Source organism: Pinus tabuliformis, chromosome J (assembly GCF_031772625.1).
Source record: "Pinus tabuliformis cultivar Carrire ecotype Pingquan chromosome J, CPIR1, whole genome shotgun sequence".
Taxonomy (NCBI): domain Eukaryota; kingdom Viridiplantae; phylum Streptophyta; class Pinopsida; order Pinales; family Pinaceae; genus Pinus; species Pinus tabuliformis.
The window spans coordinates 399,543,272-399,570,578 of NC_142295.1; the positions used below are offsets into that span (position 1 = coordinate 399,543,272).

General features: G+C 34.5%; 1 pseudogene; it reads right to left on the bottom strand.

Moving 5' to 3' along the window:
- Positions 1-8,717: 8,717 nt before the first annotated feature.
- Positions 8,718-27,121, bottom strand: LOC149227466 (large ribosomal subunit protein eL8y-like; annotated as a pseudogene).
- Positions 27,122-27,307: the final 186 nt, after the last annotated feature.

Consider the following 27,307-nt stretch of genomic DNA (forward strand, 5'->3'; position numbering starts at 1 on the left):
GAAGGGGAGGAAGTGTTTTCCGGGTGCCTCGCAGAGGGTCGAACACAGAAATCACCATTTGTGGATTAGGATGAGCGTCATCCAGAAATTCCAAGCCTCAAACATGGTCTGATCCTTAACAAACCTATGAAGATATCTGTTCTGGATGTAGTTAGCACAATTAAGTGCTTCAGCGCATAGCTTATGAGGCAGTGACTTAGCATGCAACATGCAGGAAGCCATCTCTTTGAGAGATTGGTTCTTTCTCTCAGCAACTCCGTTCTGTTGCGGACTGTATGGAACTGTGTACTGCAATTGTATGCCAGACTGAAGGCAAAGGTTCCGAAGTGTTGTGTTAAAATATGCCCCCCCCATTGTCTGTACAGAGGGCTTTGATCTTTCTCTCTTACTGTGTCTCAACTAGTGCTTTGAAATCTTCAGAGTGCTCAAAAACTTCAGATTTGTTCCTGAGAAGATACACCCAAGATTTGTTCCTGAGAAGATACACCCAAGTATACTGTGAGAAATCATCAATAAATCTAAGCACATACCTTGCTTTGTTGATGGAAGGATGAGGAAAAGGCCCCATGAGATCACTATGGATCAGATCTAAAGGAGAGGATGCTATGTGAGTCTTGCCAGTGTCAAACTTTTCTCTAGGATGTTTGCCAAGGACACACCCTTCACAAACTCCTTTGGAGAAACTGATATTTGGCAAGCCTTCCACCATCTCATGCTTGCTTAGTTGCTGCATATACCTATAATTTAAGTGACCAAACCTCTCATGCCAAATCCTACTACTATCATCAGCATGTGTAAGCAATAAGGAGGATTCAGATTTAATAAATTCAGAAAATATATACAGTCTGGCTCCATTGTTTACCTTACCGGTTGCAATTTTGGAGTTGCTATGTAGGTCATATATGTTCACTGCATCTAGAGTGTATTCCACTCTCTTTCTGGTGTCGGAATGAGTGATCTGATAAACTGAAAGTAGGGATACCGAATGTTTTGGAACATGAAGCACATCTTCAAAGCTTCCATTTAAAAGTTCCACTCTACCTTTTGCGATGACCTCAATAGGTGAGTCATCTCCCATGAGAATGGGAGGTCCTTTGCATGCATCCAAAGAGGAATAGACTTCCTTTGCAGCAACCATATGATGTGATGCACTAGAATCTATAATCCATGCATCAGGGGAAGAATTAATTGCAACTAAAGCATGAAAATTGTTACCTTTCCCGTGTGGCGGATCCTCAATTTTCTTCTTGGCGCTCTGAGGGATGTGGTCCCCAAGGTTGTGCTTCTGAAGGATTTCTGCCATTTAATCAATTTGTTTCTTCATGCAAGAGGATTCTGGATAGAATCCTCTTTGACAGTAGGTGCATCTGTTTCCTTTCTTCCCTTTCTCATTTCTCGAGCCGGAGGAGTCATTGAAGGGTTTGGTGTACCCTTCTTTCTTTGGATTGGAATGTGCTTTTCCCTTGTCTTTTTGCTGCTGATTTTTTTTATTTGAATCAGATATGTGATTTTTATTGTTGCTGCCATCATGCACAGCAAGTGCATGCACTTTTGGAGGTTTGATTTTCCCCATGCCAAGGAGTTTATCTTGCTTAAAATAAGGGACTCCATAAATTCTTTGAGAGAAGGCATAGTGTAGGATTCACCTGTTGCGAGCCTTACTAAATGAAATGTAGACACAAAGATGAAGTATTCCGATCCGAGCTTTGACATAATAGAGAGAATTTGGCGACTCTCCTCCTTGGATTTGTCAATTCCACAACCCTTGAGTTGCAGCAATAGATCATTATATTTGGTGAAGAAGTCTTGAATTCTGTCATAGTTTCGTGGATCCAATAACAGCAGCTCCACTTCGAGCAGATGTCCTTTCATCTCATCTTGTTTCTCGTAGAGTTCTTCAACCTTTTTCCAAATCTCATTGGGAGTATTGCAGGCAGATAGATGAAACTGCAACTTTGGAGAGATGCACATGCATATGGATCCGTGGGCCTCATCCGTACGGTTGAGGTACTTGGATTTATCTATGGCTGAAGTGGGTTCCACTTCTGCAGCCATGGTAATCCTGTACAACCCTTTTTGATGAAGGTATTGAGCCATTTGGTCCTTCCATTCGTGATAGTTGTACGATGTTAGGATTGATGCTTTGGGAAACTCCATTTTTCTGTCAATCTTCGATCTCCAAGTTGTAATACCTGCAAAATAAAGTACTGGTGCGCCTTTTATCTAGCAACCTGTGGGCTCTGATACCATGTGGAGGTTTGTCGTTACACCAAAACCCGCAGGTGTTGGTAAACGTTACAAATCAGTAACTAAGATCCCCAGGATGGAAATTATAGATTCCATAGAGGTGCGGTGATTCTTCCAACACTTAGAAGTCCCATGCTTTTTCATGTCTTCATAGAACTCATGGTGCTTCATAGCGGTCTCCCAGGTTTTGCAAACTGCTCTAAAGTTTCCATGGGAATTGTAAGGAACTCTTAATAGACACTCTCGCCGTAATTGCCATGGAAGAACAGCGGAAGGCTCCATTTAAGAGATGTACTACCAGATAGTGAATATGAACTTGGGAGACTCTTTGAAATCAGATAAGCCAGAACCTAAGCTAACCTAAGTACAGAAGTAGACTTTTCCTGCTTGGATAGGCTAAGCACAATAACTTCCGTCGATACCAAAGCCAGATGGAACATAACATACAATAAAGAAGCACAAAGATGGAATGAAAGGGAGAAAGATCAGAATAAATAAGAATTCAGGTAACAACAGCGAAACCCTACCAACTTAACCAAAAATGGTAAATTTTTATTTTTATTTTTTATTTTTCGGTATGGGGTAAATTGTTCCCTTTTTCTTTTTTTAAGGGTCTTTTTTTCCTTTTCGAAGTTACGGAAGATATAAATAGATTTAATATTTTGAATATACTTTAATTGTGGAGGAGGGTTTATAGGTCAAACTTGTATTTACAATATACTATTATGATATTTTTAAGTAATTTTAAGGGTTATTGAAGATACAAATAGATTTAATATTTTGAATACACTTTAATTGTGGAAGGTTTATAGGTCAAACTTGTATTTACAATATACCATTATGGTATTTTAAGTAATTTTAAGAAAAAAACATGCCAAAAAATTCCCTTTTTTTGCTACAGCCAAATGTAGGGTAATAGGGTAAATGTGTACGACTCAAATGTAAGATGTGAGATGCTAAATATTTTTTAAGTGTAATTTTGGCTTTTATCAATAAAATTATGAACAATTTTTTAGATTAAAGAAAATATAATATACATATCACATTAAAATATATAACATATATATAATACTTATCAAATAATATCTATTTTACCATATCAATAAAAATAATGATTTCATAACCATTAACTTATAAATATGATCTTTTACAATACCATGGACCAATATCTAGAAGAGAAAGATGGAGAGAGGGAGGGAAAAAGTGAGAGGAGGGAAGAAAATCATAATACTATGGGCTAATACCATGGTCTATCAATACCATGGGCCATCTAGGATTTTGATTATTATGTTATGGATCTAGGTTTTTAATTATTCTATTGCAAAGGAAACGCCGTAAGGCATAAATTGAGGAACAATTTAAATAAGATGCAAAGATGTAGCAGAAATGAAATCGTAAAGCTGTATAAATTGAAGTTGATTTTGGGTGCCTAAGACTATATTTTATATTAATTATTAAATTAATATTGCATATACATCTCAAAAAATTCAACCAACTTATAATTCAGGGCAATCTCTAAGTATGGATTTGGGTCATTAACATGGTGATGCCTTGTCTCAACCACTAAACCACCATAGTAAACCCAATGAGTCTATACACAAGAATTTATTCTTCATTGGAAGAGCAGCAACTCTACACACAAGAATTTATTCTTTACTAGAAGAACATATTTCTTACCCATATCCACAAAAAGAATGCAATGTGGAAAGAATTCCGCAAAACAAAATCTCTGTTATTATAACTTATAGCATTGTTCAAACCAACAAAACTATCTGCACATTTTGGAAGATCAAATGGCAATAAGTTTTGAAGAATTCAATTAGAAAATTTCCAAGATCATTGGCTCACATGAATAATGTTACCCTACACATAAGAATTTATTCTTTATTGGAAGAGCATATTTCTTACCCATATCCACAAAAAGAATGCAATGTGGAAAGCATTCTACAGAACAAAATCTATGTTATTATAACTTATAGCATTGTTCAAAACAACAAAACTATCTGCACATTTTGGAAGATCAAATGGCAATAAGTTTTGAAGAATTCAATTAGAAAATGTCCAAGATCATTGGCTCACATGATTAATGGTACCCTCTCCCATGAATCTATTATTTTTATGCACTTACAATTAAGGGAGAAAACAAGATCCAAAGAATGTATACCACAGGGACAAATAAACAGTTTATTTGATAATCCTTGCTAGGCTCAGCAATTACCCTTTGGAGTCTCTTTCGTTTTCATCTTCATCTTCAACTTCACTATTTCCCACTTCATCTTCAAGACGAGAAAAATCACAACAACCTGTTATATGTAAGGCAAAAAAATAACCCAAAGTCTTCTCCAGTTGCAGCTCCTCTGCCCACCTTGATCAAACCTGAATATGTACACACTTGGTTTTGAGGCAAGTACGTCTATTGGCTATTGGTTGACAGTCTGAACGAATGAATCGAGGGAAGGGAGACGTGATGTTTGAATTATTATGTATATAAATGAAGAGGAATATTCTTTAGCTATGCCCATGGCAATGGGGTTGATCAGCTCCTCAGACAAAAAACATCTGAAACTCCTATTCCGCCTTTGCTCTCTAAGGACACAGTCTTGCTATTATTCTCGCAAATGGCCTCGTTACAAAGTTTATTGGGCCTGATTAAACACAATTTATTTCTTCGAATAGTAGAATAATAAAGACAATTACAAAATGTTGAACAAAAAAGGTCGAAATGCACCATTCTTTGATCCATTTCACACCCGCAGATTTCTTGAACTTCGGTTTGTTTTGGCTGGATTGATTCTCCTGTTCTTGGGGATTGGGGTAGGGATGTTGTTGCTCTAGTGCCTCCATTTCCCTGTTGTTCTCAAATGGAATTCCGAGATTCGAACTCATCACCTCTTTTCCTCTTCACTCCACCTCCCCCTCGCCTCTAAAATTGTGACAATATCTCACTTGCTCATTGTAAATATGTCAATTTAGTATTGTATATAAATCTCATAAAATTCAACCAACTTATAATTCAGGGCTCTGATCTCTAAGGCTGACTTTGGGTCATTAACATGGTGATTCCCTATCTCAACCACTAAACCACAGGCCAAGAAACAAAAGACTATAAAATGTTATGATCATTACCATAGTAAACCCAATGACTCTACACAAGAATTTATTCTTTACTAGAACAACATATTGCTTACTCATATCCACAAAAAAAAAGCAAGGTGGAAAGCATTATGCAGAAAAAAATATTTGTTATTATAACTTGTAGCATTGTTCCAACCAACAAAACTATCTTCACATTTTGGAAGATCAAATGGCAATAAGTTTTGAAGAATTCAATCAGAAAATGTCGAAGATCATTGGCTCAGGAAAAGAACATTATTGCTCCTTAAATCCTTCATATCAAATACAAATGTTGTACAACACAAGGCTCATGCTGCTATCAATCAAGAAATAGTTCTGATCGAGAGTGCCACTAGGTTCCTTCAATCTAATAAAGTGATTAATGCACCAAACATAGGTGTACCAGTTGCAACGACTTATATCATTTTATTGATGATGCCATGTTAAAATCAATGTGATACAGTTAAGTCACCTTTAAGCAGAATCTCATTGCAATTTCTATACAAGGATGTATGTCCTATCATTAGCCATTATCACTAAAATGACTTTAGTGCTCACTGTTAACACTTGGATCACAATCTATAAGTATGATGTAGTTTTGTAGAAAAAATGTTCCAAGGTAGGCTCAAGAAAGGATGAAAATTGGTGTTTTATTGTTTGTCTTGGATAAGCTTAAACTGTGCATAAAGAATTCACTCATACCAAAGGATAGTTGAAAGCTTAGACATTACCAACTCACAAAAACTTCTTCAGATTTATAAGTTTAGATCTTTGTATTTGTTTGCAACAACTCTCTGGAATTACCTTCAGAATTATGCCAAGACTTTAACCTTAAAAATGTGCCAAGCAATATTCCCAGAAGTCTTAATTCATCCCTCGTTTCACATCCTATGGCATTTTCCAAAACTGATTTCAATGTATAACATTCCAATCAAACTTTAATTCTTCTTTAGCAATTTTTTGTCAAATGTTTATGCTTATTCAATAACTCACAGGTGAAAAAAAGATGAATTCCAGCCCAACTATAAATTCTCTTAATGCACATTTCCATAACAAAATCCTCTTTTTCATATTTGGTTAATTTTCTTGTATTCATTTATTCATTTGGGTAGTGTTGTTGGATCGATTTGTTGCATCTCGGTAGTATTGTTGTCAAGGAAAATTTTAAGGATGGAAATTTATCTTATAATTTAGAAACCTTGGCGAATCTTGCTAGTCCCTAACATGAAAAATATAAAATGTTTAGCAATATGTTTGTAAAAATATTCAAATTTATAATGATTTTATATAGTCTCTCAAAAACTTTGCCGATTTTTAAGGTAAATTAATTTTATGATATAAAATTTGGGCGAATAATTTTTACAAAAAATGGAAATTAGCGAATAATCTTTTTGGAAAAACATAGAAAATTAGCGCACCTATGAATATTAGCCCCTAACATTTTCCCTGATTTGGTTGCAATTCTGCTTTTGGGTTTTGCGTTGAATGCAATTTTTTTTATCTTCGGTTGTAGTTTGAATGCCATTATGTATTCTGGTTATTAGAGAATGTGTACACTTCTTTATAAGAGGGAATTACATGAAGCCAATGTGAGATTGAGTGAGTCTCTTGTGGTTGAGAAGAGAGAACTGGAGAAAACTAAGAGTGAGAAGTTGTCGACCCATGAGCTTGAGCAGGACACCATTGAGGCTGCTCAGAATAGGGATCAACGTCGACAATTTGAACTTGAAACTGTGTAGAGACGACATGCTTTTGATTTGGTTTGCTTTCAATATGCAACTCAAGAGCTTCAATGGGACAAGAAAAACCTCTCCATTGAGATGGATTCTAAGTACACCGCAGCCAAGTAGGGATTCAAAAAGTGGCTCTCAGTTCGGCATATGCATCATGTTTAATGGTTAAGTATGAAAATGATGCTATTGTTGCAAAAATGGGAATTTGAAGCCAAATAAGCATCTGCAATGGCAAGTAAGGCTAATGAAGAGGTTCAATTGTTGAATAAATAATTGACCAATGTTAAGGATATTGAGTTGAAGTTATGTGATGCACCAAAGTTGAGGTTAACATAACCAAAGAAAATGCAACAAAATTATTAGATTCCCTTGAAGAAGTTGAAGCTGAGATTGTTGCAGTAAAAGAAGATGCACAAAGTGCTAATATGGAAATTTGTATTGTTAAAGATGCTCTTCTGGACAAAGAAAATGAGCTTCATCTAATAAATCAAATGACGATTATGTGTCAATTACAAAAGAAGAGTATGATTTGCTATACAAGAAAGCACAAGAGGTTGAAGAACATGCAAGTAAAAGAATAGTAAAGGTACTTGCCCAGGTGGATCATGCTAATATCAAGGAAAGGGAAGCCCTGCAAAAGTTAAATGTGGTGAATTCAGATGTAGAGAAGAGTTTGAAAATTACAGATCAATCTTTTGAGCAGCTAGAGGTTGTCCCAATAGCCAAACTAGCCCTAGAAGGAGATTTTAAAAAGTTGAAGGAAGGGCTAGAGTATTGGAAGAATGATGTTGTAGTAACGACATCTCACAATGGAGAAATGAGTGGAAAGATAGCTAAATTAACAAAGTATAGCTCAATGTTAGGCTAGATTCTCATTCAACATATTGGAAGTAGGTGTAGAAGACTTGCAAGCATTATTAGATTAATTATTATTCCAAATGCATACAAAACACCTTCAACAATAAAAAGATATAATTTAATAAAAATAAGACCATCTCAAGAAAGAGAAAATGTCTTGGAATCAAACATAGAGCATTCAAGTAATTTCATGCTAGGTTAAACCATCTTCTAATCAAGGACCAAGAAATTATAGAACATTAGAAAGGAAAATGTCATCCAATGGAGATAATTTTGTTAGAAAGGAAAATGTCATTCTATTTAGATACTTTTACCATAGTGCAAAAAGTAAAATATATGAAAGTTCATATAAACCCTTGCTACAAGATTGAGTATATAATTCTTAGCATGTCAAAATAAGGCACACAAAACCAAATATAGATAGCTACATGCATATTTAAACATTTTACACACTTAAAAGTATATAGCAATATATTTCAACATCAATAACATAACAAAAGACAAAATGAAGATATCATCATCACAACATACAAAAAGTTGTAGAGAATGCATAAGGCCAATGAATGTGTATGATATATTGTTTACTCAACAATTTATCCAGTTGAAAAATGGACAAGTTTTCTAAGCCTTAAGATAAAATTGACTTTAGAGAATTCCTTAGTACAAACTTTATTATGTTAATATACTTATAAATCAAACTGCAACAAACTACAAAAGGCAACCAATAAAATTTCGACATTGAACAAATATTCCGAGGATTTATTCTTAAGCGAGCCTCTTTACTACTTCCTTGGCCAAACGTTTTTCCTTGGCCTTTGTTTTTTCCTGAGATTTGGTTCCCATAATGCCACCACCCCATTGGGAACAATACTCATCAAACTTGTCATTGTAGTTAGCCTGCAAGAAGAGTTAATTTATAATTTTGATTTTATGTGGCATTGTTAGATGAGTAAAACATAGTGACTTATAATAACTTATGTGCACCTTTATTTCCTCAACAATATTGATAAATTCCTTCTTATCCTCATTCTTCACATAAGTCAAGCACAAGGTTGTTGTTTCTTTTGTGCACAATCTGCAAAAAAAAATTGCTTAGTGCAGAAGTTCTACATATTAGTTTTCCATGAAAAGTAATCACATATTACTTACAATAAAAAATTGCATAGTGTAGAAGGTATATTAGTTTCCCATGAAAATTAATCACATATTACTTACAATTTAAGCTTTTGTGAACTCTGTCATGCTAAAAAACAGTTAATAAAGGTTATAAATATGCATACCCCTCAAGGAGATGTTTGCCCTTGATAATTGCATATGGGATGTTTATTTTTCTACAAAGTGAAGGAAGCCATACTATCAACTCAATTGGATCAATATCATGTGCAATGACCACCAATTTAGCTTTACTCTGCACGCATACAAATATTCCTTATCATGACTGAGAAGAAGAAATAATTTGTTGGAGGAATACATAACAATACTCCAAAAACAAAGAGCTCCGTTAAAATGCATATTGGAGAAACAATTACAATTACAATTGCAATACTTGCTCAATTATGTAGGTTACTTGATTAATTACATATTCATAACAATAGGTTTCTTCACTTCAACATGTAGAGTTTCTCACTTTTGATCACCTTATAATGCAATATACTAAAGCAAAATACTTGATCTACTTCTACAAACAAAATTGCGGAAGCTTAATAGATTTTGAGCAAGATCAAATTGAACACATATAACAGAGAATGAGAAATCAATGACACATGAACACAAAAGAATACTCTGGGGAAAGCCTCAGCTAAAAACCCCGGTATGTGTAATATCATACAAGTTGAAATATCTCTTTTTTACACAAAGCTTTATTTCACACGCTATCCAGCTCTCAATACAATCCCTTAATGCTACTCATAGACAGAATAGACACAACATATGCCTTCCTTCAGTCCTCCAAGCCTCCTATTTCCTTGCACAGTTTCTCCTAGGTCCTTTGGCTACCACCCGTGTGAATTCACCTCTCACACAACTCACCAAACTCAAAAATAATTGTGCAATCCTCAAGGAATGAATTCCTTCTGCATGCAAGAGATATCCTCAAGGGAATATTCTTGCAACTGATAGTACAATGTCCCATCCTCTAATCTCAATTAGGTCTCTGACTGAAATGACATGCATGAGTTATTTATGAGAGAATATTCAGTTATCTAAAGTACACTAATTACATGCATGCATGCATTAACTAACTGAACTCACAATCAGTTCCAAAAATTGTTGGAACTAATCTAACTGGACTTAACTCAGTTAACTGAGCTAACTAATTACAACTCAAAGTACAACTCATCCTGATCTCCTTAATTAAGGGATAACTTCCTCAATCAAAAGGATAATTGTTGCATGTCTTCACACAGACTTCATGTTTGATTTTCTCCAACTAATTAACTCAAGATTAATTAATTAATTATTTTTCAAATAGCTGCTAAGATCAAATTCGAATTTTAATTCTCAATTTTAGTTCAGGGACTAACTAAAATTGGAATGTATCCCGAAATTCTATTTATAGCATTTCTATATTTAACATTTCTTGTTTCTCTTTCCAACACTGCCTCTCAACAAGAAAGGGATTATCTGTCACCCCAATCCTATATCTATGGAACTCGAATGACAATGCCTTAGTCAAAATATCTGCATCCTGCTCCTCGGTCGAAACATATAGCAACAACATGATCCTCTTCACCACACAGTCTCGAAGATGATGATACCGGATATCGATGTGCTTGGACCTGTCATGAAATACTGGATTCTCAGAGAGTTTGATACAACTATGATTATCACAATAGATCACAATTGGATCCATCCTCTGATCAAACAATCCAACTAGAATTTTCCACATCCAAATGGCCCCACATGTTGCGTCACTGGTAGCCATGTATTCAACCTCTACTGAGCTAAGTGCAACTGACCTCTGTTTCCTGCTATACCAAAAAACTGAAGTTGAACCAAGGTTGAAAATTCCTCCTGAAGTAATCGTCTGATCTGATGGACTCCTTGCCAAATCTACATCTATGAAGCCCTAAAGCTTCACTCCCTTTGTCCATCTGTACCATAATCCATATTGAGATGTGCCTCTGAGGTATCTCAACACATGCTTTGCTGCCTTCCAAAACAACTTAGTAGGCTAAACCATATCTTGACTCAGTTGGTTCACCACAAAGCACAAATCTAGTCGTGTTTTTACTGAATACATCAATGAACCCACAAGTTGCTGATAAACAGTAGCAGTTACTACCTCACCTGAAGTAGCATCCTCCTTCCTCCAGTTACCTGCTAGAGGAGTCTGCATGGGCTTGCACTTCTCCATGTGGAATCTCCTGAGTATCTGATTAGCATACTTTCCTTGAGACACAAACACTTCCCCATCCTTTTGCCACACTTCCATGCCTAGAAAGTAGTGCATAAGACCCATGTCTTTCATCTCGAACTCTCTTGCAAGGTCCTCCTTTCAAGACTTGATCAACTGATCATCACCTGTCAATATCAGATCATCAACATAAAGAACAATGATCAATGGCTTACCTTCTACCATGATGTGGTATAGGTTCACATCTACTTCACTCTTTATGAAGCCCAACTCGGTGAAATAGTTGTCAATTCTGGTGTACCAAGCACAAGGTGCTTGCTTCAGCCTGTACAAAGCTCTCTTGAGTCGACACACATGCAACTCACAATCGAAGGTCTCAAAACCTTCCGGCTGCTTTATGTACACCTCTTCCTCAATCTTACCATTGAGGAACGCAGTCTTAACATCCATCTGATGGATCTTCCAACCCATCTGTGATGATAGTGCCAACATTAATTTGATAGATGAGTACCTTGCTACAGGAGCAAAAGTCTCATCATACTCGATCCCTTTGACCTATGAGAAACCACGGGCAACAAGCCTTGCCTTATGTTTCTCAACACTACCATCAGCTACTTGCTTTACCTTGTAAAGCCATCGGGAACTCACCATTGACTTGTCCTCCAGTCTTGGAACAACATACCAAACACTGTTCCAAAATATGGAGAAGTACTCCTCCCCCATAGCATCAACCCAGACTATTTGCTGCACTGGTTCCTCGAAGGAAGATGGTTCGGTCTCTATACATTCCCCAACCAGGGCCATGTAACCAGTGTACCACTCGGGTGACCTCCTCTATCTGCGCTGAGAAGATAGCTATCCCACATTCTCTCTCACATCCATCATCAATCTTTCAACTTCCCTTGAGTGTTTCCACCCATCTCTGGAAGACTCTGCATGAGTGGATGTCTCCACTCCTGGATCCTCTACATGCGGCTACTCCACATCAGTCTGAGGCTCCTCCTCCTTAGGAACCAAAAGTTACTCCTCTGCATGCAACTTGAGCTCCCTCTCAAGGGATACTCAGATGGCCTTCTACTTGTCGAACTTCAGATCTCTGCATACCACTATCCTCTAACTGGTAGGCAAGAACAATTGATAGTTGAGGGGTGTATTAGTGTACCCCACAAGTATCCCAAACTTAGCTGTTGACTCTAGCTTCTTCCAGGAATCTTTGGTCACATGGAAAAATATCGATGAGCCAAAGATCGTGAAGTGACTCACATCTGGTCTCTTCTTAGAAAAATCCTCCTATGGTGTCTTCATTCCTAGTATACAATGCAGGTTCTATTCTACAAGTATACTGCTATATTGCATGCCTCAACCCATAAATGAAGTGGTAGTCCTTGGTCATGCATCATCGCCTGAGCTGCTCCCACAATCGTTCTGTTCTTCCTTTCAGCCACCCCATTCTGCTATGGGTTATGGGGTGCCGTCAACTCCCGTTTAATTCCTTCTGCTACACATAAGTCCTTAAACTATTGAGAGACATACTCTCCACCATTGTCACTTCACAAGGCCCTTATTTTATTTCCAAATTCTTTCTCAACCAAGGCTTTGAACTCACAAAACCTTGAGAAGATTTGATCCTTATTCTGCATGAAGTAGATCCAACATCTACGAGAAAAATCATCAATAAAAATAACATAGTACCTTCGTTAGCGGTGGAGGCTTTCGAGAATGGTCCACACACATCTGTATGAACTCACTCCAGTATTGCTCCAGATCGATTGTCTCGATCTTGAAAGGAATATCTTTCATACTTACCCAAGGTACAACCTTTGCATTTATCCACTTGCTCCAGTTTACCGTTGGGAAGTCTGGTAGAAATCTGCTGCATGATCTTCAAGGCCCCATGGTGCAAGTGGCCCAATCTTCTATGCCATAGCTTGCCAATATCTTGGCTTTGCACCAACTCTGCTTTGGAACTCAATGCAGCACAATCATCTACCTCCAGCTTGTAGAGATTCATTACTTGAATCCCAATCCTCTTGGTTTGTCCCGTGCCGATGTGCCTCAGGAATGCCTTTCCTTTACTAAAGACTACATCATAGACTTTGTCTTCCAACATAGCGACGGATACTAGGTTCTTCTTCAGACCAAGCACATACTTTACATCAGTCATGGTGAGAGGAGCTCCATGCTCTGTCTGAAACACAATCGTGCCTTCACCTGAAACACGGTACTTTCCATTATCGCCCATCTCTCTGCGCATCTGGAGGTCCTTCTCGTCCAAGGTACTAAACAAACTCTTGTTGTCAGTCATGTGGAATGCAGATCCACTATCCAGGTACCAAACACATCCCACCATCGATGAAACCATGCATTTGATGAGGGTGAAATCCAATTTGAACTATGAGGTCAATGCATCACCATATAATCCTTTCATTGATCCCTTATTGGATTTCTTTTGTGGACAATTCGCAGCATAATGGCCCACCTCATGATAATGAAAGCATCGCACTTTTGATTTGTCAATCTTCTTCCTACGATGGGAAGAACTTGATTTGGAATGGGAAGCCTTCCATTTCCCTTTCCTCGCCTTACTCGCTAAGGCTAGATTTTCTTCCTCATTATGCTTTGATGAATAACCATCTCTAGTGCTTCTCCTTATCTCCTCTTGCATCAGATCCAACCACATTTGTTCCCAATCTGGCAGTTTCTCTCTTCCATTTACTAAGTCTTGGTAGCTATGCTAGCTCTTAGGAAGACCGAGGAGAGCAAGACTCACCATCTCATCAGCGACTGTCGTGATTCCTACACTTCCAAGCTCATCCCTATAGGTGGTGAGCTTGTTTAGATATGTAGAGACCATGTCACCCTTTTCACACTTGATTTTCTGAAGCTTGTCTTTCAGTGCCAGCTTCCTCTGATCGCTGCTGTTCTGATATAGATCCTTCAATGTTTTCCTCATTGAAAATGGTGTTTCCTTCCCATGGAGATTCGAGACAATGTGGTCTCGAACTCCCTCTAGAAGAATCCTTCTTGCTCTAGCCACACATTTCTTCCATTCCGCCAATTCTTCGGCATTAACTATTGCTAGCTTGGGGACTTCTTGATCAATGAAGTGCTTCAAATAGTTGTCCTCTAATACCACTTCCATGCGATCCTTCCAGGCTATATAATTCGAGCTGCCATCCAGGGCATACTCGAGTCTGAAAATGTTGAACACCATTGGTGAAATTTGAGACGTGATAAGATTTCAATTTCTATAATTAAGAACTTCAAAGTTCCAACTTCTCCCTTCTTTATATATTGTTCTTTGTTTTGAACGCCTTTGCTCTAAAACCATGTAGAATTTCTCATTGTAGATCACCTGATAATGCAATATACTAAAGCAAAATACTTGATCTACTTCTACAAACAAACTTGCGGAAGCTTAATTGATTTTGAGCAAGATCAAATAGAACACATATAACAGAGAATGAGAAATAAATCACACATGAACACAAAAGAATACTATAGGGAAAGCCTCAGCTAAAAACCCCACTATCTGTAATATCATACAAGTGGAAATATCTCTGGATTACACAAAGCTTTAGCTCACAAGCTATCCAGATATCAGTACAGTCCCTTAATGCCGATCATAGACAGAGTAGACATAAGATATGCCTTCCTTCAGTCCTCCAAGCCTCCTATTTCCTTCTGCAGTTTCTCCTGGGTCCTCTTGTTGCCACCTATGTGAATTCACCTCTCACACAACTCAGCAAACTCAAAAATCGCTATGCAATCCTAAAGGAGTGAATTCCTTCTGCATGCAAGAGATATCCTCAAGGGAATATTCCTGCAACTGATAGTACACTGTCCCATCCTTTGATCTCAACTGGGTCTCTGACTAAACTGACATGCATGAGTTATTTATGAGAGAATATTCAGTTATCTGAAGTACACTAGTTACATGCATGCATGCATTAACTAACTGAACTCACAATCAGTTCCACAAACTGTTGGAACTAATCTAACTGGACTTAATTCAGTTAACTGAGCTAACTAATTACAACTCAAAGTACAACTCATCTTGATCTCCTTAATTAAGGGATAACTATTGCATGTCTTAACATAGACTTCATGTTTGATTTTCTCCAACTAATTAACTCAAGATGAATTAATTAATTATTTTTCAAACAGCTGCTAAGATCAAATTCGAATTTTAATTCTCAATTTTAGTTCAGGGACTAATTAAAATTGGAATGTATCTCGAAATGCTATTTATAGCAATGCTATTTTTACCATTTCTATATTTAGCATTTCTTGTTGCTATTTTCAACACAACAATTTTCCCTTCTGCCTGACCCTAGGATTTTTTCAGAAGCCTTTCCTTCTCTGCAAGTTTATCTTCTAGCCTATATTTTTGAATCATCTTGAAAAGGTTGACAACTACATTAAAACAAAAAGTATAAGCCAAAGGGATCAACCAATACACAATGTAAAAAAACAACCACAGACAATAGAAAATAAAAGATACAACTACTCTATCTACTCTAACAATATACATCGGTCCTTCAAAGATCATTTCAAAATAAGAAGGAAAAAAAGCATAATTCATGCATAACTAAAATACCAAAAATACTTAAAAGCAGAAAAATTCTACTTCAAGGTGGTCTTGGAAAAAAATAATGTTGCTACACAATGATCTATATTTGAGCACAACGATAAAAAACATGCACAACAATTATTTCTCATATTTGTCAAACATTGGTCAAAAGAAAATTATATGGTAATCATCAATAAAACCATATTCATATGTTACCCAATTAATTCAACAAAATATAGAATTGATTGAGATACTCTACATAATAAATATGAATTGAAAGGATCTATTTCCAGGTGTTTTAACTTTTTTCTTTGTTATTATGAGTATGAAAATATCTTGAAAGCTTACCCTTGAGTCAAACTCTGTTCGGCTTAGCTGATGGGCCATGTTAACATATTCATAAGTCATTTTTTCTGAATATGAATCAAGCCCACAAATAGTCAAATTCACCAACAACAAGTTAGGCTCACATTCCCTCATCATTGAAGCTTTCTAATTATGGCCAAACAACTACAAAAATCAAATTAGTTGTTGTTAATAATTTTTGGTTTTCTTTTAATTCTATAATTCAGTTTTAAAGGATGTTTACACTTTAGTTTCTTGTACAATAGTTGTTGTTAGTCAAGTGTTTTTATAGTTTTATAGAGGTGATCGACTTTGATTTTATCTAGGGGAAATGACATCATAAAATCAAGCCCATCCACTATGCTCCCTATACTATTCTATAGTAGGTTGGTGCGAATGCATGTGATTTAGATTTTCCTTTCTAGCTTGGAAAAATAAAGAATAGTGACTTATAATAGCTTATGCACACCTTTATTTCCTCGGCAATATTGCTAAATTCCTTCTTGTCCTCATTCTTCACAAAAGTCACGAACAAGGTTGTTATTGTTTTTTTGTGCACAATCTGCAACAAAAAAATTCGTAGTGCAAAAGTTCTACATATCAGTTTCCCATGAAAACTAATCACATATTACTTACAATTTAACAAAAATAGTTAACAAAGATTATAAATATACATACCCCTCCGAGACATGTTTGCCCTTGACAATTGCATATGGGATGTTTATTTTTCTACAAAGTGCAAGAAGCCATACTACCAGCTCAATTGGATCAACATCATGTGAAATGACTACTAATTCAACTTTACTCTGCACACACACAAATATTCCTTATCATGACTGAGAAGAAGAAATAATTTGTTGGAGTATTACATAGGAATACTCCAAAACGAAAGAGCTATGTTAAATCTTATAAAAGGAATTTGCTGAGGAACATAGGATACAATTGTTTTGAGAATAAATATTCTTATGCATTTTATGTTTAAACATAAAAATATAGGAGAAAAAAAAAACCAAGGTAACTCTAAAACTGAATTTGACCAAATCTTCCAGCTCACATCCAAGGAGCAGAGTTGTTGGAGAAAAAGTGAAGCACAAGGAACTCAACATAAGAAGTTTTGAGTAAATTCCAATAAAGGACATGATAAGAACAAAAATGAGCATATCATGCGTTTAGAAAGGGAGCAACTGGGTAGTCATGCTCAAAAAGGGGAGGATCCATTATATCACCCAGATGAGGTAAACAAAGACACAACTATGTCATTCCAACATAAAGATCCAAATGTCAATTCATGCCAGAAAGAGAAGCTTATGGAGCAAGAAAGATCCAAATGTCAATTCATGCCACAAAGAGAAGCTTATGGAGCAAGAAAGATCCAAATGTCAATTCATGCCAGAAAGGGAAGCTTATGCAGCAAGAAGGTTTTCACATCAATAGATTTACTAGGATTCCTAATGCAGATAATTTGGAGAACAATGCAGAAATTTATGAGCAAACACCAGAAAGAAACTACTAGTTTCATTCAAACAATGTGATTTTGGACTCTTAATCCTAAAACAGACAGGTTGGAAATACTTCAGTCTATGAAAACAATGACGACGATGACAAAGACAACGATGAAGACAACGATGACGATGACGAGGACATGTATCACAAACAAGGATATTTTTATTTCTTTGCTATAAATAAATCTCATTTTTTTAATTAAAATATATTAAAATTAATTTTCAAATATATATTACTTTTTTCTCTTGGCAATGAAAATATTTAATTATTAATAAATGAATTTCTATTTGGTGGGATTTTTTTTTTATGTTTTTATTCAACTAAATTTAAAAATCTATAATATTATGGAGAGAGTGATGAGAGTTAATAGGCCTCACAAATTGTAACCTTGCTTTGATACCATATGTAACAATCCATATTTAAAATATACAACTAAATCTATTAATAATCAACACACAAACTGTTCGACTAAATGACATAGAATTTTTGAAACCATTAGCAGAGAAGACTTACTAGTAGTGATGATATACCTTACCTATGATTCTGAGTTGTAATGCTACATAGATCTTGTTGACTGCAACAAAGGTTTGGGGATGACTCTCCACCCAACCATAGGCTCAGTGCACATAATATTTCTACAGTTGCCACCCCAAGCCCTAAATCAACTACTACTGCTAGGGAATCCTTTGTCTCACAACACTCTCCTTCCAAAGGTATGAATAATGCTTCTCATCTCCCTTTTTTCCCATTAAATAGAAAAGCTGGTTGCAAAAATGGAAAGGGATTGGAAAGATATCCACATGCACACAATCCATGTGTCAACATGCCAACTTTTATTTATTTATTATAAGATTTACTTAATTCAACCATCTTTTCTTAATTTTTTTTTCTTATTCTATTATTTATTGTTTTATTTCATTATATATTAATATTATTTCATTTATTATTATTAATATTATGGGGCATTACATCATAATGTAATCCAAATGTAATATTGAAATATTTATTATATTTATTATTTTATTTTCTAGTTAAAGAATGTTCTTCATGCTTTTAGGGTTTATTGAGTCAAAAGAAATTTGTCATGAGTAAAAAAAAAGTACTTGAGTCAAAGTCCCATTTGGACTATTGTAAGAAAAAAGAAAAATATTTTATTTTGAGTCAAAATAGCCAGCCTCCTGGACAAGTCGACCTAGAAGAGGCAACTATTCGATATTTGACCCTCTTGGATGTGTATAAATAAGACAAGTTCGACCTCATTTCATCACTCACTCACAACTTCGATTTTTGTGCAATTCAAAGGAAGAATTTCAGTGAAAGTCAAAATATAAAGAAAGCAGAGTCAAAAAAGAGAAAATTTATATTTTTTTCCCTAATATATTCACATGTGCAAGATTTTTTGTGGTATTTCAGTGTTGGCACAGGGCCAAGATTTAGCCATTTATTGCAAGTTTGAAAATTCTATCGCTTGATAAAAAATTTCAGATATTTGACTAGTGTTGACCTTCCTGATTTGGTTGGAAGAGAAGTGAAAGAGGGTTGACTTGGGTCTTATGGCAGTGTTAGTCTTGGTTTTTGGGTCTTGGAAATCTCAGTTTGATCTCATTCTATAAGAAGAGGGTTTATTGGGTTTTCCCCCTTGTGGGGTTTTTCCCTGGCTTGGAGCCTACATCTTTATGTTCTTTGTCACTTGTGATCTTCATGTTTGTATATTTTTGGTAATTTCTTGATGAAGAAAAAAATTATAAGGGTCATAGCATGGATCTAAATTACACATTTTAGCGAAATGAGGGCACGTTTTGGTGAAAAATGTATGCTCAATCAAGCAATTTTTAAGCGCTTGATCGAGCGTTTAAACAAACCCTCAATCGAGACATTTTCTAACTTGAGTTAATGAATTGATCGATAGGTATGGCTCAATCGAGCTATATTTTTTTATCAAGCTATATTTTACCATTAATAACATTAATAAATTTTGGTAAGGGGGATGACATGTTAGGATTTTTAATGGCTCAATTGAGCGTATGTCTCAATCGAGCCGCTAGTTAACCACATATGCGACTCGATTGAGGGTTACTTTAATGATTGATCGAGTAATTTTAATTTTTATTTTAAGCGCTCGATTGAGCTCTTGAAGTCCTAAAAATTATTGTTTCAGCACCCCTTCTGCAAATTCCTCTGCAACCCCATTTTGTACCCTAGTTGATTTAGGATAGAATTAGTCCTTAAGTAGCGGAGTTGATCGTGTTGGATTCGTGAAATAATCCTCTATCCAATGGTATATGAATTTGACACTTTTGAATTCATATGATATTTTTCATCTAATTTCTTTTAAACATAACACTTTAAATTTTTTTGGTCAGTTTCAAAGGGGATGAATAAAAAATCAATAACATAAAATATACACAACAAAAAAATTTCAAAAAATACCACTGTCTTCACTGATGAGTCCTCTACAAAAAGGTACTCTTCGTTTTTCAATTTTTTTAGGAGTTGAAAAAAATCTTACGTGAACATATGTCTCCAAAATGTAATTAAAATATTACTTCACCAACTTTGAAAAATAATAAAAAATATAATTTTTCATAAAAAAACAAAATTTTAAGATGAAAAAATTAGTTCTTTCTGTGTATATCATGTTTATATATATATTTTTACAATTACACATTTTAGACTAAGTTATGCTAGGTGAACACACACATACCTCTTAAGCTTTGCGAAAATTTGCAAGGACATATATTGCATTTAACGGAAAATTGAGAGATTATACGACACTAATTTGTTTTACAAAAAATATCATTAGGACAACAACATAATTCTCCACATATTTTTTTTGACTCAGAATCAAAATTCATAATGATTATATGAATTTTGAGGGTTGCAATTCAATAAAAGAGGAAAACTTGAAATTTCATTGCCACATTTGGCCCAAAAGTGTAACCCATCTTCATGCTTTCACCCGTAATAAAATGCCAACAACATTCTCAAGTAATTATCAAATAAGATAAATCACCCTAATCTACAAACATATTTATTTCTCAACATGGTATCAGAGTTAGGGTGAAGGAAGGGCAACTTAAAGATCACCCTTGTTGGAACATTTGAAGATAGTTCTACAATAATCATCAACTACATTTGACGACATCATTTGTAATAATTATAATTGAAGAAATTCTTTTATCAAGGTAAATAGGAAGAATATCCAAAGACCATCATAGTTGTAGCAGAAGAAGGCCACTGTAGCAACTATCTCTCTCTCTCTATATCATTGAATGCTTTTGGAAACATTGTCAAGTTCATCATCATAGAAACTAATACATTATTGTAGTAGCCATCCTTGAAGACATCACTACAAGAATTCAATAACATATTTGAAGAATCTTGGAAGCATCCTCAACATTATTGAAGTGCTTCTATATTAACCTACTCTTCTTTGACAAGTAAGTACTTTACTACATTATATGTCTCAATCCTCTAGTCAAATGAGATTTGTTTGTAAGGAAGGAAACAAGCTCAATGGAGCGTCTAATTTCAAGGCCTCTAAGAAAAGAATTGATTTGGTTCTCATAGAAAATGAAGTCATGGATTTTGTTCTTGGTAAAGTTCTAGAACCACATAAGAACAATGCTCAAGCAGTGGAAAAATAAAATAAGAGAGAAGCCATGGCTCAAAGAATCCTCTTTTGAGTCTATCAAAGATGATCTCATCTCCTTTGTTTTAGATTTGTCCACATTCGAAGAAGTCTATGAAAAATTGGTGAGATTATATTCTGTCAATACTATTTGTTAGAAAATATCACTAAGAAAAAAACTTTATAGAACAAGGATATCAAAATATGAAGATATGGCCTCATATCTTATGAAGGTCTCAAAATTGAAGGATCAATTTCAAGGAATTGTAAAAGTCATATCTAATTCGGAATTAATCACTTTTGTACTCAATTCCCTACCTCCAGATTGGAGTGGTTTTGTAAGTAGCAAATATGCAAGAAAATAAATTCCAATATTCAAAGAAATTTAGGCACAATGTGTTCTAGAAGAAGCAATGATAAAGTCCAAGAATGACACCAAACCTAATAGTGAAAATGCTCAAACTTTTGCTACTAGATCAAAGAAGAATTTTGGAAGATTTGGAAAATTTTGAACCTTGTCATAGGTACAATAACAACAACTACAATCAACCATGTGGAAATCAAGAAATGTCTAAAGTGAAATGCTTTGGTTGCAATGGATTTGGAGATTATAAAATAGATTGTCCCAAAGATCCTAAGAGCAAGAAGAACACCAAAAAGAAAGAAAGAAGTGAATATTACATTTCAAAAGATGAAGAAGCTAAGAAATCAAAGATTGAAGACAACAAGGACCTCTATTATTAAAGGATTTGACTAATACTAGGTTTGCATACAATTTATTTGTATGGGAGTTAGAGTGGAAATTACAATTACACATTTGTGTAGAAGAGTTTTGAGATTCACAAATTATAGTATCATGAAGAAGCATATAGCATTGGAAGAAGTAAATTATATATGAAGTGATAAAAAGGGATATACTCCATTTCATATCTTCACAAAAGAGTTGAAATCAATCACCACATCATCCAATTAGCCAAAATAGAGGAGTTTGGGTCATAAAAAATTGTCTTCACATCATTATGCAGTCACAAGCATTCTACAATCACCAAAGAAATTATTTTTATCATGAATATATTGAACCAATCGTATAACAAGGACTGCAAGATTTACAATAGAAGCAAAAATATAATAGAATCAAGGTTGTTTTGCAACAATAAAGAAGTTTCAAAGTTTAACATATGGAAGAATTAAAATAATTTATCATAAATATATTCTACTAGAAGAACATGGAAACAACGTTGAAGCAGTCTAGAAGTATAAAAGTATGAAAATAGTCTAAAAGCAACATGGAAGCATAAAAGAAGGAACCTCATCATTTATGGACATCATCTTCAAAGAATGTTAATGTAGTAGTTCAAAAGTAGTCAACCGAACGAAAGCATGAGAGAAAGAAGTATGTTTGTCTTAGAAAATGTTCTTCATTAGACATCTAGAAAATGACTCATATCTTCAAAAGAATTGAAGGAAGAATTTAATGCATGAAATATAGTTGGACATGAAATTAATAGAAAAGACATGATATGTCTTGGTCAAAGAGTTGAAAAGGAAAGTCAAGATACTTCTAGATGGACATTTGACATATGGCAACAAACACACATCATTGGAAGAACTTTTTGATACTACCATTGGTATTTATTCAAAATAATTTCTTGAATAATGTTAAGAAGGAAGTAATGTTGACTTCAGAAGGAGCTAGAAGCAGAAATTGACTTGAAGGATATTACAACTTGAAAATTGGAGCAACATCAACTATTTTGGAAACTCTGAGAATAAGGAATGACATCAATAATGTCTGGGATATGGTAAGGCTTCATGATTTTTTTTATATAGAAGGAGTATATACACTATAGGGGAAGAAAAGGAAGTGAATTGATAGAAGAAGTCATGAGACAATTTGTTGTTCACTTGATGATATATTGGATTTGATATTGATAAATAATCATCTCACCCACCTCATCTGGAAAGAGGAAGGTTTTGTCAGGTATTATTGCTGATAAAGATACTACTGATGATTGGAAGATGTTATAATTTCTTGGAAGCTGTTATAATTGCTGATAAAGATGCCTACTACATTGGTCTTAGTGGAGGTTAATTGTCATCATCATCATCATCATCATCATTTTTTGAATTGAATGAATATTTTATTTATGTTTTAGAAAAGAGAGGTGTCAACTCCACTTTGAGCACAAACGAAATCAAGTGGCGTCACACATCACCCTCATTGTGGGCTTTAAAATACCCCTCTCACACAACCATTAATTTGATTAAATTTTCAATTAAAAATAAATTTTAATTTTATAACCATATACAAGTTGTATTTGATTAAAGTTTCAATTGAAAATAAAACTTTAATTTTATAATCTTTCATATTTAAGGATAAAATATGCACACATACAACTAAAACATACTTAATGTAGCCTTACATTGTAACTTTATTATTTTATTGGGATCTAAAAAGACTTTGCATAGCCTTACATTGTAATTCTATTGCATCATTATTATATCTACTGAGGTAGGTATATAGCGATCATTATGCCACTAACTATATATTAATTGTGTTAACTTATTTTTAATATTTTTCTTTTAGGCAAAGTTTTAGTGCAACTAAGCAGTGGAGGCTCGGATGATAATGCTTAACCAAAGTTTTCCTTCTGTTTGATTGGGCAACCAAATGAAACTCTTATTGCAACTTTTCTTTCCATTAATTGGAACAGTGCATTAATTTTACAACATATCCTAAGTTTTATTTTGAGCACCGTATTAACTTTACAACATATCCTAATTTTTTTTTGGCAGTGTATTAGCTTCCTTTACAACATTCATAAGTTTTATTTTGAGCACCAACTTCTAAATACCATATACTAAGTTTCTATTTTTAGGTCAGTTGAACAATGTCGTGGAACATATTGTTGCCATGTGAGCTATTTGTCACCCTTCCCACACAGTTGTTGTCAAGGTTTCCTACTAAAATCACAATGAGTCGCACGGGTTATTGTTTTAAACTTCATACTTGGCTTTTCTCTATATCTTCGCTTTTGGTCTCAGATCAATGAGCTCTTGTACTCGATATTCATGTGTGCACTCCCTTCTAGTACTTGATCCTTATGTGCACTCTCTTTTTTCATGACAATAGGTAGAGGATTCATCGATAGCAACAGGAGTAAGGAGTAAAGGAAGAGGATTCTTTACCAACAAGAGTAAGGAGTAGAGGTAACACTTGCATCATAGTGCATCATATATTACTAGATGGATTATTGGCTATTACATTGTTGTTAGACTCATTATGATTCCTTCTAGTAATGACATCTAGAGCATGGTCTTGAAGTTTCCAGACTCAATCACTTTTGTCAATTTGCAACAAAACCTTCACAAAACTATGTAATTAAACACAAAACCCTGTAAACAACAACTCAAATATTAGAACAATGAATTTGTAAAACCAAATTAGCCACTTTCCATTTTATAAAAGAAATGTGGCAAAAGAAATGTGGAAAAATAACTATGTACTTGGGGAAACTACAAGTAATAATAGGTGCCCAAGTGTCAATACCAATGGAATTTGTATGTCCTCGCCTTCTTTCCTCTAGGTTTTGTAAGTATGGCAATGGATTCATACTTTGTAAGTCCTCGTCTTCTTTCATCTAGGTTTTGTAGATATGTAAATGGATTCATTACTTATCACTGCTGATGAAGTAAAGAAAAGCACATATGCAGCTTGAGACCGCTAAGAGAAAACATCATTGAAGTATTTGGTTCTATAGAAAAAATGTGTCTATCCACACATGTTCTACAAATTGATCAAGGTTTTTCCCACATAGGTTTGACACCTACTAATTCTGGTGATAGAGTCAAAACTAGGATGACCCCTGCATTTTAGCCTTTGAACGTGGAGGAAATTCCAACATGAAGATATTGGAAACTATAACTTTCCATTGCATTCACCCTTTGTTTGTTTGATTCCACTTTCTTTTCAGTTTGTTTGGCTTATATTGAGGTGTATTTCTTTATGGAGATCTACCACCCCAAGTGAGCATAGCTTTCATATATCAATTTGAGATCTAGAAGAGATGGCTTACGGATTCAACACTCCCCCACAAATTGGGTAAGAAATCCAACAAATAAAATTGATAAATTGTTCCTTACTATTCCCAGCAAATAAAATTGATAAATTGTTCCTTACTATTTATGATTGACTGGTAATATTTTCCATGCATACTTCATTTTCAACCTCTCAAACAAACCCCTAAAAATTCTAAATCACGTGGAGAAGGACTATACAATATTTGATCAATAATATATATATACATATCATCTCTACATGCATTTCAGAGATCTTTTCAACACACCAAGGAATTCGAGAAAGCAACCAATGCACTAAACTCTTATTTTCAAGTATGGGGTAAAGTGTTCATATATTATCTTTCCTATGTTCAAATATTTAGTTGAAGTGAAGAGTGATTGAAACTCTCTGGTTATCTTATTCAGTTTTAGCTACCAATACATATATAAAGATGGATCAAAACTAAGCATGTGGATACATCTAGGAAGAGGACCATATTTCTTATTGGTGGATAACACATTGAGTTTTTATATATTGAAAATAAATTTGATATGCTACTAATTAGCAAATCTGAGGCATATCTATGTATAATTTCATTGCTTTGTCATATTATTAATTAGAAAATATGATGCATGTATATGTATTTTTTGTGGACATGCACACCAAATTCATGCACCATCACAACTTATATTGTACTTTTGTATGCAAGATTAACACTCTTACAGTAATTTTCATTGATCATGCATCATTATCATCAACACCAATAATTTTCATTGTTCATGCATTATTATAATCAACACAGTACATATTAGATTAGACATCCTTGGAAATTTTGTGCATGGATTGAATGTTATGGAAAAATAACACCAAGACACAAATTAAGATATAGGCTGCCCATAATTTTAGTTTTCTTCTTAACCTACTTCATTTACAAACTATTCCAATTCACAAATGAGAATGGGAGACATTTTGAATCTAGTCATAGGTTCATTACTAAAATAAAATGAATCAAAAGTAGAAAAATAGAAGTATTATTTATAAAAAACACTACATGGGAATTAATTAAAAGTAAAAGTATTATTTATAGTATATACAACATGCTTCTTATGTTGGAGAAAAATGTCATTTTGGGAAATTTAAAAATAAAAATATTATTTATAGAAAATATAACATGCTTCTACACCATCAATATAGTGAGAAATGTCATTTTGGGAAATTTAAAATCAAAAATATTATTTATAAAAAATATAACATGCTTCCACACAATCAATATAGCTCAACATGTTGGAGAAGAATGCCATTTTGGACAAAAAAGAAAAAAAGAATTTAATTTATAGAAAATACAACATACTTCCACATCATCGAATTTACAGTCCAGGATGTTGGAGAAAAATACTTCCACATCATCAATACAATCCAGTATATTGGAGAAAAATGTCATTTTGAGAAAAAAACCGAAATGTAACATATAAAAAATACATGGTGTTCTACACCAGCAAATTTACAGTCCAACATGTTAGGAGAAAAATGCCATTTCTGGGAAAACTACAAGTCCAATTGGTTGCACAGAAACATATATAGTAGGTCTACCCGATCCAATTGTTTGCACAGAAGCAAATTTAGCAACTTCATTAAAACGTTGAGATGCCACCATACGCAATCGTTCAATTCCAGTCTTGTAGGCAGGTATACCGTCTGCCATTGAGCCTTGTTATTATAATGGGATCAAAGTTTTTTAGTTTAATTGGGATCTAAAGTTTTCTAGTTTAATTGTGTGGTTGTAAGTTTGACATTCATATTTTATGTTTTATATGGTTTAATATCATAGCTTTACATTGTAATTTTATTCAAGTAGGATCCTTTTTATCAGTTTAATTATGGGGTCAAG